Here is a 19,622-nt window from a genome sequence, read left to right as displayed (position 1 = left end):
GATATTTCTTCTCTTTCTTTCTCTTTTGGTCCTTCTTTTTTATAATTGGTTTATAAATTTTGGAGTGCTCCAGAGTTCAATTTCAACCATTTTTTACTATATTATCTCCTTAGTCAGATTTATCTAGTTGCACATTTAGAAAGTTAACAATTTACTACTGACACTCAAATCTGTGTGATCATTCCTTGGCTCTCCCAGAGTGCCATGTCTGTCTTCTCTTTGAAGTGTAGCATAAATTAATCTATGTCTTCAAACCCACAAGCTCCAATTAAAATAAAATATATAAAGCAATATGTGTTCTTTCCACAGGTTTCTTCAGCTTTTTTTAAAAACACCGCCACCCATCAAGATTTTTTTTTAATTTTCTTTTTCTCATCTTTCACAGAGAACTCATTAATCCCTGTTGGACCTACCTCCAAAATGTAGATAGATTCACTTAGCTTTTCATTATCTCTAGTACTACCACATGGCTGGTTAGTGTCAGTTTCCTAACCAGTCTCTTTGCTTCTGTGCTCATCACTTGACAATATATTCTTTTCATAGTAGCCACTGATTTTGAAAAAAGAAAATCAAATATTTCACCCACCATTGCTCTCATTAAGCAGTTCAATGATTCCCTTTGGACCTGGAATAAATGTCAAACTCCATACAAAGCTTATATATGCCCTAGCTTCTGCCTCCATCTCCTGTCTTATCTCCTTTACTATTCACTTCATTTCAGCCATAATTATGTTTTGTTGATCTTTAAATATGTCAAATGTGTTCTATATCCAGAGTCTTTGCACTTTCCATTTTTCTCCCTGAATGGCATTTACTCATCTTTCAGGTCCCAGCTCAAATGCTACCTCCCAAGAGATGATTTCTGCAACATTCTAATTGCTCTTTGTCACTGAAACCTGTTTATTTTCTTCTGAGCATCACACACTTTGTCATTACATTGTTCATTTATTTACAGTTATTTATTCTCTAGCTTTTAAACCCAAGAATGAAAGCTCCATGGGGGCAGACATTGTCTATCTTTGTCATAACTTTATCTGCTATTTTTAAAATAATATCTTCCATAACGTAATTACTTTTTAATGAATACATGAATAAAGCCTATTTTATAGAAGAAATTTAATTAACTTTCACAATAGGTCTCTGAGACAGAGACTGAGTTTCTCAGAATTTAAAAAAAAAAAATTATGCCCTGGCTGGCGTAGCTGAGTGGATTGAGCGTGGGCTGCAAACCAAAGCATCGCAGGTTCAATTCCCAGTCAGGGCACATGCCTGGGTTGCAGGCCATGGCCCCCAGCAACTGCACATTGATGTTTCTCTCTCTCTCTCTTTCTCCCTCTCTTCCCTCTCTAAAAATAAATAAATATTTTTTAAAATTATGTATTTATTATTTCAACAAGGCACAGATCTCATGAGAGTTAAAGCTATGATTACAACTCTAACCTGGGTGATTTTTCTTATACACTCAATAATTTTATTTGCAACTGAGATATCTGTGTTTTAAATCTGTTTCAATAGATAATTTGGCAGTTTAACAGGGGGAGCTGTGATACTGTATAGTATGTGGAACCTGAGTGTCCTTAAATGTTCTAGTTTTCTGCAGTACTCCTTTGTTTTAAATATCTGAAATAACAAGGCAAGTAAAAGCAAAATCTCATATCCAATATTGTAGGTGACTGCAAGAGTAAAAATAATAGTAACAAAATAAAATAGTATTAATAATAGCTCACATATACATAGCATTGACCATGTACCACGCATTATTCTAAGAACTATGTGTGTTTAAATAATCATGCAATTAAATCCAATCTCTCTCAAGCATTTTCAAAGACTTCATGGAGATTGTCACCATATCTTTTTGTGCCACTTACCAGCTTTTATTCTGAAAGCTATTCTAGGTCTGTCCTCTATTTCACTCCCCTCTCCCGAACATCTAGCCACATGTTTCTCTAGTGATTTCCATATGCATCACTCTAAAGCAGCAATATATTGCCCATATTAGTTCCTCAAAATGTGTAAGAAAATGCTATAAAATTGAAGTAAATTTCACAAAGGATCTGGGGTACTTAGAAGGCAACTTGGAAAAGAAAAGAAAACGGACTGATTGGCTATCACTGCTCTAAATGTGATGAACTAAAATACATGCTAGAGGTCTCTCTCTTCTATGCTGGTAATACAGGTCTCTGTCTCAGCTTTGGGGGTTTAATTCATAAGTGATATTTGAATAAATTGACACATAAGACAGGTGGTTGTATAAGGATTTTGACTGACTATTTCACGTCACCACTTGACAGTATAGAAAAAAAGTGCAACAAGGATACAGGATGTTGAGCTAGCCTTGTCTGTTAAATTTAGTGAGAGACTCCATCTAGTCTTGTGGGAAAATGTATTTCCTTGAGTTTACAAAAAAATGTTCAGTTGTATGGATTGGGACACCTTGTTGAGTTGTGTGTAGCCAACACATAGTTTCCCCAGCAATCTTAGGTCTTTGTAAGATTAAGAAAAGTTCAAAACTGTTACCTTATCACATGGTACTATTCACATGAGTTGTACTAAACTTAATAAGGCTGGACATGGAAGTCCAAGCATGAGAAAGTTAAACAAATGTCTTGAAAAAAGAATAGTTTATGACCTTTCATTCCTTTATTTCTCACCCAAGTGAGTCTCTTACAACAATTTATAAACTAGAGATTATGGCTAATTTCCTCCAAACTCCTCTAAAATGATAGAGTCATCTTTTTAAAATTTTTTTAAAGATTTTATTTATTTATCCCTAGAGAGAGGGAGAGGGAGGGAGAGAAACATCAATGTGTGGTTGACTCTCAAGTGGCCCCCACTAAGGACCTGGCCTGCAACCCAGGCATGTGCCTTGACTGAGAATTCAACCAGTAACCTTTGGTTTGCAGCCCACACTCAATCCACTGAGCCACACCAGCCAGGGCCACAATAGAGTCATCATAATCACAACTATACATCTCTTTGAGCTATTTGCTTTGCAGTTTGGATCATTCCTTGCCACATCTTCAGCCTATAAGTAAACAACACCCTAGGACAAGCGACATATTTTAGAGCAGTTAATGAATACTGGCAATTAATTTGTATTAATTTGATAACATACACTAATTTGTGAATCTTATAGCGATCTAATGTTTTATTCTGCCCAGACTTGTTCCATGGTGAAAAATGTGAGTTAGCTATTAAAAAAATACAGTCAGCTTTAGAGAACTTGAGGTGATTTCTGTATATTTCATAGAAGTTTAATACAAAGCATGAAACAAAGATTTAAAATGTGACATTGATGAACAAATTACAATGTATTTTATAATCTTTAACTTAAGATGAAAACAAATTCTGACACATTAAATGTAAAAGAAATCCTGAGGAGTTTTCATAACTGTCCAGAATTATTAAAATTTTCATAATAAGAACCATATTTAACTCTTCTTTACCAGCGTGGTTTACAATCACTTCAATATAAGGGCAGCATCTGGGCAGATGTATGACCCAAGTCATCCCCTGCACGTTGGTTGCAATAAATATTTGTAGGTTTATGTTTGAGGAAAGTGTGTCATTTTTTTATAGAGTTAAAATTTTTAGGTAAAAGTAGACTTTAGAAATATAAATTATAAATAATTCAAAGTAATTTTTGGAAAATGAATAACTGTGTTTACTAGTAATAGCATTAAATAAATAGTTCCTTAAGATTAAACTACATGTAGTTAGTACGTCGAGTGGAAAGTGTGCAACTTGGTTATAAAGTCTGATGTATGCCCTTATTTGATTTATTATGTTCATCCATTAATAAACTCTGCCCTTAAAATTATTTTTGTAATGAGTTTTTTTCAATTTACTGTTAAATTTTCAGGTTAGAGTTAACTTATTCATAAGTCTTCTAAATTTAGGGCAGCTTTTTCTCTGCAATTATATAGTTTACACTTTTAAAAGAGGTTCATATCATGAGTATAGTCATTTTAAAAGATTAATTCTGACCTATTCTCATACACCTCTGAGGCAAAGATGTATACTTTATTTTTTATGCATTCATTTATTCACTCAAAAATCTTAGGAGATATGTACTAGATTAAACCTCCATGCTTCTTTTTGTGAGAGATCAAAGAGTTGGTAATCCCTTCCTTAAAGGAGTTTATTTAAATCAAGAAATATGGTGTGAATAGACAAAGCTAGCTGAATTTGAATGAGCTCAAAATTCTTTAATGACATATGAGTTTGTGATATAGTCAATTTAATACTTAGTGGAAAGGAGATAGAATATATTTACAATGCTAAGATTCATATGTTCCCAAAGCCTTCGAACTATTGAAGGCTCCGGAAGGTAGCGCGTTGGGTGTTTCAAACTAAGTTGACCTCAGATAGAAGAGTAACATTAGCCTCGAAATAAAAGTACTTTTGCATGTAATGTCACATGGTAAAGTTTTATAATTTATAAATTCTTAAAAAGACTTTATTTATTTTTAGAGACGGGGAAGGGAGGGTGAAAGAGAGGGCAAGAAACACTGATATTTGAGAAAGAAACAACTATCTGTTACACACCCCGACCAGAGACGAACCCACAACCCAGGCATGTGCCCTGACCAGGAATCAAACCTGTGATCTTTTGCTTTGTGGGATGACACCCAACCAACTAAGCCACACTGCTCAGGGTTATAACTTATAAATTTTAATATATATTAATTTATCTAAAGAAACAATAAATGCATTTTGTATTCCTTAGGGTAAACGTGTTTAGTCAAAGGAGTTCCTTCAAGAATTTAGATATATGACTTCTAACAATATAACCAAAATGTAAGGATACAGAAAATGTTTCCAGATTTTCCTTGACCAGGTAATAAAAATTATGTTCCACTTTGCATATATTTAACACAGCAAACAAAAGAAAGCCATAACTTTAATATGTATCTTATTGTTTTAGCTTATCTACCTCCACATTATTAAAATTTATTTATTTATTACCAAAATTTACTTTGTGATAAACCTTCTCTCAGCTTCCTATTTATTGATGACCTAAAGATCATCAATTGTGGTTCTAGGCCAGAGGAGAGAAAATAGATAAATATTAAAAGATACTGTATCAATTCATTCCACTTGTTTTCTTTCTCAGAAATCTCAGAATAAAAAAAGGGATTCAATATTCTTATAAGGAGACATTCTTCTCTATTAAAAAGTTTTTGAGTTAAAAAAATGTTTATGCAGAATCTAGCTATCTGGATAATAATAGAACTTTGATGTACAAGAAAGAGAATGAGCCCTAGTGTTGAAAGTGATTGAACTACATCATTTCCTCTGCCATTGTCAGCCATGCATGTTAAGTACAGTTACACAGTAATCCCGTCTCATTTATAGCTTTACTTCTTATAGTTTCAGGACCCACAGTCAAATTGGACTGAAAACATTGAATGATAAGTTCCAGGAATAAACAATTTGTATGTTTAAAAGCCCGTACCATTCTGAATAGCATGATGAAATCTCGTGCTGTCTTGCTCCATCCTGCCCGGAAATGAAATTCGCCTGTGTCCAGTCCACACTGTATACACAGTACAATAAAATATTTTGAGAGAGAGACCACACTGATATAACTTTGATTACAGTATATTATTATATTTGTTCTAATTTATTAGTAGTTATTGTTTTTAATGCCCTGATGTGCCTACTTTATAAATTAAAATTTATCATAGCTATGTATGTATAGGAAAAAAGCTTACTGGATATAGGGTTCAGTACTATCCATGATTTCATGCATCCACTAAGGGTTTCACGCATCCACTTGGCCTTCTTTAGATACTTAGCTTCATCCAGCGTACTTCAGTTGCAAATGTAGAAATTAACACTAGTGTCTTGTGACTGGGCAAGATGCCAAAAGGTTCCCTTGTAAACTGGAGCAAGACAAAAGGGGAATGGGAAGCCTTGTGTAGCAAGAGCCATAACCAAAGTCAGGGATGATCTAGAGTGCACGCTGGCACTACCACTGCAGTGACCGTTTATCAGTTCTCCCCACATTTCCACACAACACTTAGTGTGGCTGGGGAACGCATATGATTCGCTCACCTTGAACACCAGTAAAGAATCTCCCCACTACTTTCCACCAAGATTGCAGAAAAGGGAGATCAGAACTCCAAAGAAGGGTGTGAATCGAGATGGCATTTCTTCATTGGTAAAATCAAGTTTACAATAATGCTTAGCTAAGAACATTCCAAATAATGGTAAAAGCAACCATACCTGGTATAGAATATGACATATAATGTGGTTGCATCTGTATCAATTGGAAGAAAAATGAAATGTTTAATTCTGATGATAAAGAAATAGTCATTTCATGAGAGGAACATATGGAAGAGAGAAAATTTGATGAATCACGTGTGCTCGAGTTTCGTCTTGTCTCTGGTGCGTAGGCTCTGCTCTAAATCAGAGGATGATACAAATCCAGGCAGACTGGATTATCACAGTGTAATATGCTAGACCTGATGATCTATGCCGGGCTATTATTCATGAGGCTTTTTTTCCTTCCAAAACTGACTTGAGTGCCTCCCTTCATCACGTGGAAAAAGAATGTCAAAAACACATAAAGTCACCATTACAGAAAAGGATTCTACTGGCATATATAAAATCTTTTTTATCGTGAATGGCAAAATATATAACCCTGTGATACAGAAAGATCTGCTTATTTGTCTCAGAGTTTATATGGATATATATATGGTCACAGCTTGACTCTGAAACCATTCTGGACCTCATTCAAGATCTCAAGTAGAAATAAATGTCACCCAGTGCCAAAATATTGTAAAAGTATTCAATTCAGTGTTTACAGATGGTCTCCAATTTATGATGGTTAGACTTACAATTTTTCAACTTTACGATGTTGCAAGAGTTATACACATTCAGAAGAAACTGTACTTTGCATTTTGATCTTTTCTGGGGCTAGTGTTATGCAGTATGGATACTCTCTTATGATGCTGGGCAGCAGCCCTGAGCTCTAGCTCCCAGTCAAGCACGTGGTCGTAAGGATAAAAAACTGATTCTTTGTAGTGTATTCATTGTGTTCAATGATTTTGCTCAACTGTAGGCTAATGCAAGTGCCCTGATAATGTTTAAGGTAGACTAGTCTATGCTATGGTGTTCAGTAGTTTAGATGTATTAATGCATTTTGACTTATAATATTTTCAATTTACAATGGGCTTATTGGGAGTTAATCTCATAATTCTAGGAGCATCTGTATTTATAAATATGACAGGAAAGTTGCATACCTCCTCTGAAAATTTGTCAGAAACGTAGACATTTCAATTATGATATATTACCATTTATTTACATTGTTGTAACAGGGGACTAATATCATGTAGTAAAACTTGCAAAAAAATATGGGTTATCTAATTAAAAATCTCAAGAATGCAATGGGAATCTTTATCTCATTCTAATATGAAAATTACAAGTTGGATAATATGCTCTTTTCAAAGATTGCTTTTTTAATTCATTGTTTCTATGTATTCTAACATCTTTTGTTGTAATTTTCTAACTCATTTCCCAGACTACAGAATAATGGAAACTCACTGAAACTGTTGAATAATGTCTTGATATCAAGCTATCTGAGAGTCATTAGTACTGATAAGCAGTTAGCAAACCTATTTCTGTTTTGTAAAAGAAGTTACTCACACCTGTGGTAAACGTTATTTTCTAGTACAAAGTGTCTCTTTATGCTCTGTAATATATTCAAAAGCTTGTATAATCTAAAAGTGACTGAGACTTACTAAAAACCAGAAAGTCTAAAATTATGATATATCCTGTTTATTCTTTGTAGTTTACCATATTTTTCAGACTATAAGACACACTTCCTTTCCCCCAAATTTGGGAGGAATAATGGTTGTTAATGCTGCTGTTGAGTTCTGTTTACATTTACATTGGTGAAATATGATGTTATTTATGTTATTAAATATTTTACCATATTTTTTGCTTCAAAATTTTTTCCCTATTTTCCTCTAAAACCTAAGTGCGTCTTGTGGTCTGAAAAATACAGTATATTCATTTTAAGTGATAGCTATATAAGTCAATGTTCTTAGATTAGAGAAAAAAACATCAATTAAATCAGATAATCAGTCCATCAGATAAATGAATCATTCAACATATATTAAATATTTTATTAAAACTGTGCATCTGATTAATTGCTCTTCTATATAACTGAATGAATTATTCTATACTTTGAAGATAAGTTAGACACAGCAATGTAAAACAAATTTTATTGTTTGCTACTTAAAATTATTTTATAATTGAAATATAGCAATTTCAGTGTTACTGGAGGTTAGGCTTTATCAGAGAAATAAACAAAAGTAAATTCTCAAAGTTCTTCTGAGAGAAAATAACAATTAAGTACCTAGACTACTCCTGCAAAGTCAAAATACTACAGTCTAGGGAAGCCATTAATTTGATGACATATATGGGAAATACCCTACACCTTCAGTTTCCTTAAATTATCCAAGTAAATTGTAGAAAAATCCTAGAATTGCAAAAACCCTTTCTCTGTTCAATATACAGGGTCCGGCAGAAGTAACACCTGTCTGAGTGTGGTTGGTAGGGTAATGATATGGGTGTGATGATTTATAGTTTTAATTTGAACATTTCCCCTAAGATGTCATATGGTGTGCTTGAGTGTGATATTGTTATGTTACAGAATTGCACACTTATGATTTTGTAATAAAAAAGAGGCATTATTTGTGGCTGACCGTGTATATCTATCAGTATGCCAGCACATGTATGGACTTTCAACTTCAGCTGTACGGGAAACAAGAATGAGGAGTTATAACAAGTAATCCTTAGCTGCTGTATAAGGCCGAACAGTCAAGTGCATTGGCAGTGTGGGGTGCATCAAACATGAGACAGGCTGGAATGACAGCAAAGAAAAACAAACAAGTAAAAGAGCAGGAATCAAGGTGATAGGAGTTAAGTTGGATGGAGCTTTCCCCAAGTACTGAATAAACTTCTCAGGCCTCTGCTGAGGTATCGTCTCAGAGTAATATTTTCCGTGAGCTGATATTCCCTGTGAAATTATAGCTCCAAGTGTTCTCCTTCCTATGCCCCCGTGGCTCCTCGTGCCAAATACTAGTGAACGTTGTATCTATGGTAAGCTAGCATTTTCACGCATCATTTTCATTCATAGAACATCTCACTGTATCATATAATCTGTATTTATACTTATTTTACAGATAAAGAAATTAAAACTTAAAAAAGCTTTTGTAGTTTGTCCAAAGTCCCAAAGCAGTTAGGTTTTAGAGGTCATAACAAACCCAGATACAAATGGCTTCGGGGTTTCTTCTCTAACACTTCCTTTTGCACCTCCTTCCTTTCCCCTCTGAATTCCAGGTGCAGCTCACTGCAACTGGGGTTAGAAGGAAGACTATCAAATAACAGCATGGGATTCACTCCTGATGCATCATGTTTATTTGGACCATTGCAAACATTTTGGGCTCATCTTGTGAATATAATACACAATTTTAAGTCAGAAGCTCAAAGTGTATGCCTCCAATGCTTCCTAATAGTATTGCTTTGAGCAAAGTTTCTTGATGTTCTGAAGCCTGGATTTCCACATTTAAATACAAAAATAATACTCATCTTAAGTAATAATATTTAAAAGTAGTATTAAATGAAATTGAGTATGAAAAATATTTATACACCCCTATAAATTATTTGATATGAGCTATCAAGAAGATCATAGCCTGTGACTGCTTAGATCTCCTTCCATATATAAGTGAAAAGAAAAATTGACTCAATTATTGTACTCGTAAAAGAAAAAAAAAGTTGAATCTTATATGCTATATCAGGGCATTTCTGAATAGTTTATTATTTTAAAAAATCCTCCATGAAGATGTCATGTTTATAATATGTCCTATACCTTAAATCATCTAGCTCAAGAGAAAACATATATATTCTTCAATATAATTAATCTGAATTTGTATTTCCCTGATATATGACACTGAGCAGCTAGTATTCCTCCCTGTCTACATACTTTCCTTTGTAATGTGTACAAGGTTTGTCCAGAAGGTATCCAGCCCTGTAATATGAAAAGTAGAGACATTTATTGAAGAAGATACAAGATACAAGATACAAGATACATTGTACATAGAACAATGGTACCTCTATCCCCTTCAATGTAGATACCTTGGGACCTCACACAGTTCACCCAATTGCCATCAGCTGCCCCATCGTATTTCCTTAAGTTTCAACAATCATCTGAAATTTCTTCCTTTTCAAAGGTGATTTTAATTTTAGGAAAAGCTTGGAGTTGCAGGGCACCAAATCTGGGCTGTAGGGGGGCTGAATCACCTGAGTGATTTGATGTTTTTCCAATAAACTCTGCATGAGATGTGATGCATGAGCAGGCACATTGCCATGCTGAAGCTGGTAATCACCAGTTGTCCATAGCAGTGGCCTTTTGAATCATCTGAATAATTTCTGCATGGACAAATGTTCAAACTTAAAGCAAAATTTGGTGCAGATTCGTTTCTCTACTAGCTCAGTCTTTGGAATGCAACAGCCACACAGTACATGGTGTCTACTGCCCCCAGAGACTCGTACAGTGAAGTCATTATTGTTCGTGCATGTGCATTCCAGTCCACTCCATTGGCTGCCAGGTGACATCTATGTCACACAAACTGTTTTCATTATATTAATAATGGCTGGACTTTTTCCAGACAGACCTCTTGTGTTCAAGTGTTTTGTACCTATTTTTTATTGAGTTATGTATTTTTATTGATTTGTAGATTTTATATATGACAAATATACACTTTATCATATATCAATGCATTTTATTTAAAAATGTATCTTTTATTATATATGAATGATATCTGGTATGAGAGTCATGCTTTCACTCTTTTGTCATATTTATGAAGTACAAATATTTTTCTCTTAGTTGTGCTTATCTTTTTAAATGCATCATTAGATAAAAGTTCTTATTGCTATTGAACTGAATTAATTATTATTGTTTATGTTATGAGCTTTTATGTCCATAGAATTCTTTGCTTATCCATAGGTCATAGATATAATTCTTTTTTAGAAGCTTTATATATTTAACTTTCACATGTGGATCTATGATTCACCTCATAGGTTTTTGTTTTGTGTATGGTATAAAGAAGTGTCCAGATTTATTTTATTTTTTTTTCCATATATACTTGAAGTAGTTCCAGAACCATTCAAAGTTCCTTTTCCTTCCCAGCAGGATTTGTTTAGGGCAGCCTCACTCCTCCTCGGATGTGCAGAGTGGTCCGATGCCCCCATCTTCCATGGCAACAGAGTCTGTTCTCCACAGAGAGAGACTGTTGCTCTCTGCAATTTAGTTCTTTCAGACATGACTATGTGTCTGGTTCTCTGAAATCTTTCAAATAATGAACATTTTACTTTTGTATTTTTGTTAGTTTTCTTAGTTGTTGCAGTGGAACTAGTTATTAAAAATGCATGAATGTGTTTTTGAAAGTTTTATTTTTAGCATTTTCCCAATGTTTCAATGACCACAGCCAGGTGTCAGGGTGTCTATTCCTCCATGTCACTGGGAACAGCAGGCCAGATCATTCTTCCTGACACCGTGATTCTTTGTGTTCTTGTTCACCACTAAGTATTTTTGTTGTTGTTGTTGCTTCATAGAGGATACAAAATTATTCATTTCCTTTACTCCTAGGAAAACTACTCCAAGTAATAGCTTGAACCTAGAGATGGCTTATGCATGGTTCCAAAATTACCTTCCATCTAATTTTCCAGAAAGGTAAAAACAAAGTATTATCCAGTGAGCTAAATTCTCAGCAGGGTAACAAAATTTTAAGTGGGTTGCCATGGTAATCCCATTCCCATATGCAATTCTCACTCAATTTAGCTTGATGGCATTTGGACTGAGTAATGAAATGGAAGGAAAGGACTGATGACTTTACTTGCCTCAAAAATATCCACAATTAGATATGTACATATTTTGCTCCCTCCTTTTACCCTCACCTCATTTTTTTCATTCTCCAAAGGCTGCCAGGTTCACAACTAGTGTAACAGCTCTACTGGGTGTATCCATTTAAATGCCTTCACATCAAGGCTGACAGTAGGTCAGGATACTCTAGTGACAGACAAATTCCTGGACACGGATCGTTCATGGGCCACATGTCGTAGGTTGTCCTCATCTTTTACTTTGAGATGATTACGGTCAACTTTACTATAGAAGGGCTATATTTCATATCATAATTAAAATGTTCAGCTTGAGTGTTCAGGCTCACGTATTTGACATGCATACTTAAAATAAATACTACTTTCAGTCTTTTCCAAAGCATGAGCATCACCTGTGGAGGTAGAGACAGGTGATGTCTGTCTGTCTGTCTGCCTGTCTCTCGCTTTCCATGGCTATTGCTTTCCAGAGGTAATGTGGTGTCACATGTGTGAGAGGAATGTGCCACAGATGGTTATGTTACAGTACATATGAAAATGTGACAAAACGAAATGACCACTCAGTCACACTTCAGAGAAGACTGAAACCACAATTTTGGTCACTGTCTCTGTGGGCTTGGCTTGCCCTTTTCTTTCCAACACACATTGTTTTTTTTCTCAAACAGAAATGCAGTAATTCCACACATGCCTTGTAATGTTGATCTAATGATCAGCAGAAACATGTCTGTAAAAAAATAACAAATTCAAAAAATGCATTTTCTTGTTATTGTAGACGGATGCTGTGCTGTGCACAACCATATTTTTCTGAAGTTCTTAACACTCGAATTATTACATATTATTTGTGGAAGAATTCTTTGTGTAGTTGGATAAGTAGGTGAGAATGAAGGATTGTGCCAATACGACCCCTAACATACACAGAGAGAAATATTCCCCACAAGGACTATATTACAAGAGGGTGATGCTTATATGGTTCCTACCATCAGCATTATAGTCTTCACCAAAATTATCAGTTTGCATTCATTTCAGTTAGCTATATTTTACTGACCAGAGGGTTTCTTTTATTATAACTATATAACTAAATAAAAGCTTAATTGATGACAATTAAATTCATACCAGGGAATGAGAAATACACAAATGTAATTCTAGAATTGATTCTAAATACATTTAACAAATTTTAAATACTCCATGACTTTTGATATAAAGTTCTAGTCCCTTTTCTTAATAAACCAATAGAACATTACCAGGGTTGTTAAAGGGAGATTTTTTTTTGCGGGGGGTGATATGTGTTGGTTTTCTGGTTCCATCTCCATTTCAGAAGAAATATTTCCCTTATTTGTTTTCCAGATTATTCTTGTACCATTCAGTACACTGTGTAATAGATTTTTTTTTTCCTCAGGATCCTTATGCCATTTGAGAAAGATGTTAACTCTTTTATTTATTGCAAATTTCTATGAAGATCTCTTTTCAGTATGCTCTATAAAATGCCTGCTGGTTATTTGTCCAGTTCTGTACTGTGCTGAGATACAATATATTCTGTTCCTTGTGTTCAGAGAAGTCACCGACTCATTTGTGTCTCAGGTGAAAAAATTGACCATTGCATTTTTTAGCACTGAAGTAGTATCTTTTGATAGCATGTCTTGGATTGATTTGCAATTTAGTAGTTATGCCTCTGTGGTGTAAGTTATATCACCTCCTGGAGGCAAGTCAAGGAATTAGCAGGCCCACTGCTCAGATGGTCAATGAAAGACTCAAAGATAAATATAGGGATCTGTCTCAACATTTTTTTACCTTCCCCTATTCTTAAATTTAGTTTTATTTCCTACTTTTTAAAACTTTATTTACTTAAAAAAAAGCGTATTTTACCTGTGAGCAAGTTTGCTGATGGCTACTATAGCATTATTTTTTTTGTCTTTCTCACCAAAATATTCTAAAGTATCTTGTGATCATCTAGACATTTTTTTTATTTTATGTTGTATCTTCATATTTAATGATATTTAAATTCACATTATATTTTTATCTATTCTAAATTTTAAGTTAATTATAATAATGTAGAATAGTCAATTGAGGCATATATAGAATAAATAGTATTTGGTGCCTCTTAAGCCCGGTGAGTCCAGAGAGAATTTTGAGAAACATTAGCCTGCAGATGAAAGCCTGACTTCTATCCTGTCTTTCAATAGAGTTTGCACTCTTTCTACAGTCAAGCCTTGTAAGTACTTCCCCCTCAGTACTAGTTTGCCTGTCTGACCTTGAGGTGTCATCTTATCTGTGTCTGGGTCATCACTATAATCACCTTTACACTGTTGTGTGTGTGTGTGTGTGTGTGTGTGTGTGTGTGTGTGTGTGTTTAGTACATCTTTGATGACTTCCTTTCATAAGAACTTGGATTCACTCAGCCAGAGGTGGATTCATCCACTTCTGAAATTTCATGAACGTCATTGGAGTTTTTCTTTTACACACCATGCTATTGCCACTTATTAACATATATCATCTCTTTGGTTAGATTGTGTAATCCTAAGAAAAGGCAGGGTTTGTAGTTTATCTTTTAAGCCCCAGATTGCTATGTGCAGAATAAGGACTTCTGAAGTCTTTATTTTATAAGTGGAAGTAAATATACATTGTTCTGAGAGTAATATCAGCACTGTGGGTTTCTTTCCCACCAATAGTGGAATTACAAAGATGAAAGCCTATTTCTATAGGGTATTTCTTCATTGCTTTCCTTATTTAATCAACAAATATTCCTAAAATATTCATAGGATACCAGGCATTGTTCTAGATACTAGACTTAATAGGTGTGAACAGACTGATGAGGTCCTCACTTCCACAGATGATGTCATGATGGCAGGGGCTTGGTGGGGGAGAGAAAATGATATATGGACTAGGTCTGTCCAGAAAAAAATCCAGCCAGTGTTAATATAACAAGAATGGTTTGCGCAGCATCAGTATAACCTGATAGCCAAGGAGACTGATCGGAGACTGATCTTGAATGTGCACATGTGAATAATGACTACTTCACTGTAGGGGGCAGTAGATGTTGTTGAGGGAGCATGTGTACTGTGTGGCCCTCACATTCAAAATGACTGAGTGAGTAGAGCAGTGAATCTGCATTGAATTTTGCGTTAAGCTTGAACGTTCTTCTGCAGAAACTATTCAGATGATTCAGAAGGCTGCAAATTTGGGTGCCTGGTGATTGGTAGCTTCATTACAACTTTGGGCCTGTTCATGCATCATGTCTCATGCAGACATTTTTGGTGAAACATAAATTCAGCTAGGTGACTCAGTCCCCCTGCAGCCCAGATTTGATGCCCTAATACTTCTGGCTTTTCCCAAAACTAATGGGAAAACTAACCTCTGAAAGGGAAGAGATTTCAGACCATTGCTGAGATTCAGGAGAATACAACGGGGCAGATGATGGTGACTGGGAGACCTGTGTGAGGTCTCAAGGTGCCTCCTTTGAAGGGGGCTGAGGCATCATTGTCCTATGTATACTGTTTCTTGTATCCTGTATCTTCTTCAGTAAATGTCTCTATTTTTCATATTATATGGCTAGATACCTTCTGGACAGTCCTCATATACATAAAATCAGACAGTCATACATGTTATTGGTCAGAATTAAGGCTATGCTATAAAGAGTGACAATGGAGTTTCTACCCTTAGATTGAGAGATCCTAGCAGTCTTCTCTGAAGAAATGAGAACTGATCTATGACTTGTAAACTAAAGAGAAATGAGATATTCAAAGTTTTGTAAAACAGATTCTAGAAAAATGGAACAGGTGAGAATAAATATGATATGTTCAGGAAAAGGAAGAAGATAGTGTCCCTGGATGTAATCTGTATGTATATTCATATTCTGAACTGGAAGAGATGCTAACAGGATTTCGCCATCACAGACAGAATGTGCAAAGTAGAATATAGCAATTAGCATCGGGCAGTAGGGTAGTAAAGCATCAAGTTGAGTTAATAGAGAAGAGGAAGCAAATGTTTTCTCTTTAATTGGTGGGTACACATCCCTAGAAAGATCTTTAAGGGATGACCTTGATTGAGGAGTCAAATGGCTTTAGCTATAGATAGACATGCACCACAGATTTGGTTAGGAAGAGACAGTATCTAAGAGGTGCATTCAATCTGGTCATTTATATCATTAGTATCATAGGTTAGCTGAAGATTAGGTCATTCAAGAAAGCCTTTTGATGTAATATACAATCCAGACATAGTTCCTTCACATCCTCAGTAGGAATCAATCCAGCTCCATTAGGGAATAAAGTACCTGCTAGATATTTTTTCTCTCCTTTTCTTTAATAGCAACAATTCAGGATGATCATTAAACTACCAAAGCTCCCTGTTGGTGTTCACTGCACATCAAATACTCATGACAGAAAGCTTGAAGGAGACATCTGTTTAGTCCAGTTTACAGAGACAAGGTTGTGCTTGCAATAGCACACCATAAAATTTTAATAATTTTTTAAAAGATTTTATTTATTTATTTTTAGAGAGAAGGAAAAGGGGAGAGAAACAGAGGAAGAGAAATATCAATGTGTGATTGACTTTCATGCAATCCCTACTGGGGACCTGGCCTGCAACCCAGGCCTATGCCCTGACTGGGAATCGAACCAGTGACCCTTTGGTTTGCAGGCCCAAGCTCAATCCACTGAGCTATACCAGCCAGGGCTAATAATTTAAATTTACCTATCTCCAGAGTTCTTTCTCTTTCCCTAACATCTCCTGTAAGACTTTCAGAAAATTTATGCTGATTTTAAAGTTCCGATGCATTCCAAGATACAGAGAGTAGTAGCTGTTTTATCTGTGACTCTCTACTGCGGGGTTACTTCTGAGAAGGAAGAAGTGTAGGGCTCATGGCAGCCTTGCTTCTCCAAGAAATATGTGCATTCCTTGCTGTACTTGAGGTCAGCAATAAAATAAGGACAATAATGAACTTTACAGTTATGAGTAAGTAGATCAAGTGGGAGGGGGATTATAATCAATAACTCATATAGGAAAACAGTGTCACAATCTTACTACCTCAACTTATCAGGGATTTAAGAGATGCGATTATCTTTTTGCTGAAGGTCTTGCTTTGTAAACATAGTAGCCTGTCCGTATATGAGGTTGTAGAGCAAAATAAATCTTTCTGTGTACTTGCATGGAAATATGCATTATCTTCTATTTTTGCTTATGGAAATTTAACATTATCTGTATAAAAGGTTGTATACTAAAATTTTAGCTATGCTAGTATACTGAAACCATGAAAGCACAAATCTATGCTCTATTTCCCATAGAGGGAAATTATAGTAATTCCCTGAATTGGTTCCCCGGGGTTCTCATGGCTAAAGAAAGTTTTAGGCCTATAAATAATATACATATATGTATATTTCATATATAATATATATGTATACATTATTCACTGTCAGTAATAAAGGTAGAAGTGTTTATGTTACTGTATTTATGTTTTAGCATGCATTTATTATTTTTAAGTTGGACACTATGATAGATACCAAAAAACAAGATGTCTAAAAAGTGTTTTTTTCCCTGAGGGACCTCATAGTTTGGCAAAATAGAAAGTTTTATCAAAACTCTAATATAGGCCTATAGGCAACTGGACCCACGTTTTTTAATTTGTTTGTATGGTTAGTGCTATTTGTGTTGTACACAAGAAATCTTTGCCTAACTCAATGTCACAAGGAAGTTCTCTTACATTTTCTTCTAGAAGTTATGTAGTTTTAACTCTTAAATGTAGGTATATAATCTATTATAAAATATTTCTTCTATATATTTATTTCATATTTCTATTTTATTTATAAACTTACAGATATAATATACATACACATATATGTGAATATATACATGTGTGTTTATATATGTGTGTGTGTATACACACACACACACATATAAACTTACAGCATTTAAAAAACTCCACAACTTCTAAACTGATGACAAAACCATAGAGGATAACTTCTTTAAGAAGCAACACTTCTACATCTTGACATATCTCATGTTAAGCTTTTCAAACTGAATGTTAATAAAATTTTCAAAACTTTATATATAGAGTGCTGAAATATATATATATATATATATATATATATATATATATATATATATCTCGAGATGTTTTTGCATATGAATACACAATCATTTCAACACTATTTTTTGAAGTGATTACATTTCCCCCACTGAATTAAGTTGACACCTTCTGTGAAACCCCATGGAGTAGCTCCATAGGGAACTCACAGAGTTTGGGTATCTCATCTCCTTCAGTGAGCCACACCAGTCTCTTGTTGGGAACCGCCCTACCTGGTATCAGAAGCTGTAACCCCCTGCCTAGGCTAAGGCTAAGGGAACGCAGTTGGAATCATAAGCCAGCAAGGAGACAAAAGCTTATCTCCCTGGCAGGAGTGCTGCTTTTGCTGCTTCATTCATAACTGAACCCCAAAGCTTGGTCAGTTAGCCAAAGACGGGTAAGATTCCCCAAGGGGGGAATGATCTAAGACAGGCACGATCACGTGGGAGGCCCCCAAAAGAAGGGCTTTGGGGACTACAGCAAAAGGGGGTGATGGACCCTCGCTCCTCGGCTTTGACATAGCCTGAGTCCTCACCATCTGGGAGAAAATCTCCTTATCTCTTGGTTGCCTTGGTTCCCTTGCTCCACCTAAGCCTGAAACAATGACAGGGTGGTGCGGCTCTGTGCTGAAAAGGGCAGGTTCCCCGGGTGATCAGGCCTAAGAAAGAAAATGTAAATCACTGTCAAACCTGCTTTGTTTAGAATGCTCTCAGTTGAATGAGAAGGGTCCAATGAGGAAGTTAGTTTGTTCCTCAAAGTCTTACAGCTCTTTGACCCTGACTCAAAATAGACCCGCAGAGTTCCTTGTTTTCTATGGTTCCTTACTTCCTCGTAATGAGTAATGTACTTTACCTGAATTATTATGCAAAACGAGCCCAATAAAAGCAGGTTTGGATGGTAAATCAGCGTACTCCCCACTAGAGGGGGTGGCCATTTCATCCCTACTTCTCCACAGAAACTAGTCTGTCTCAGTGCATGTTTTTCCTTGCGTTTCAACGAGCCATCCGCAGCTTTCTGTGATCACTGCTGGCCGATGACCCATGCATCAGTCTCTAGTTGCTTTGTGGCTGCCTATGATCTGGATGGCATTTTTATCAACAATACATGTAATAAAGGGTCTTATACCTAAAACACACAAAGAGTTTTTATACTTAAGCAATGCAAGTTTGAGACTTTATTTGGTGTTGATGGGGGAAAACCTGGGGCAGAGCAAGTAATTATTTGCACTTTAAAAAAAATGATCGAATCTGTCACCATAATATCTTGGAATTCAAAGGTTAAAAGACTTTAAATTATGCTTGATCACGAAGCAAATTGTCACTTGTTCATCACCATGGGGTGCTGGTAATGCTGGTTGACCATCTGGCCCTTATTTTCAATGCCAGAAGGCAGGGGCTTGGTAGGGCTGACACTTAGAGCAATTTAGTTACAGTGGAAGGCAAACTGGACATTCCTTTATCAGTTTCAAACTGTGAAGAAAAGAGTTCAACTTCAGAACTCAGGCTGGGAAAATAAAGGACTGTTTAATATTTTTATATCAGCTTTGACTGAGACACTTAAACTACTTAGAGGTTGCATACTGAAATGCAAACTGAATCAGGGCCTGGTTTTGTCTATTTTTCTTAAATTTTAAAAATCAGTCCTTTAAAAGTTGCATATG

This window comes from Phyllostomus hastatus, unplaced genomic scaffold (genome assembly GCF_019186645.2).
Source record: "Phyllostomus hastatus isolate PE091 unplaced genomic scaffold, TTU_PhHast_1.1 phas_scaffold_585, whole genome shotgun sequence".
Classification (NCBI taxonomy): Eukaryota; Metazoa; Chordata; class Mammalia; order Chiroptera; family Phyllostomidae; genus Phyllostomus; species Phyllostomus hastatus.
This window is presented reverse-complemented; position numbering follows the sequence as displayed.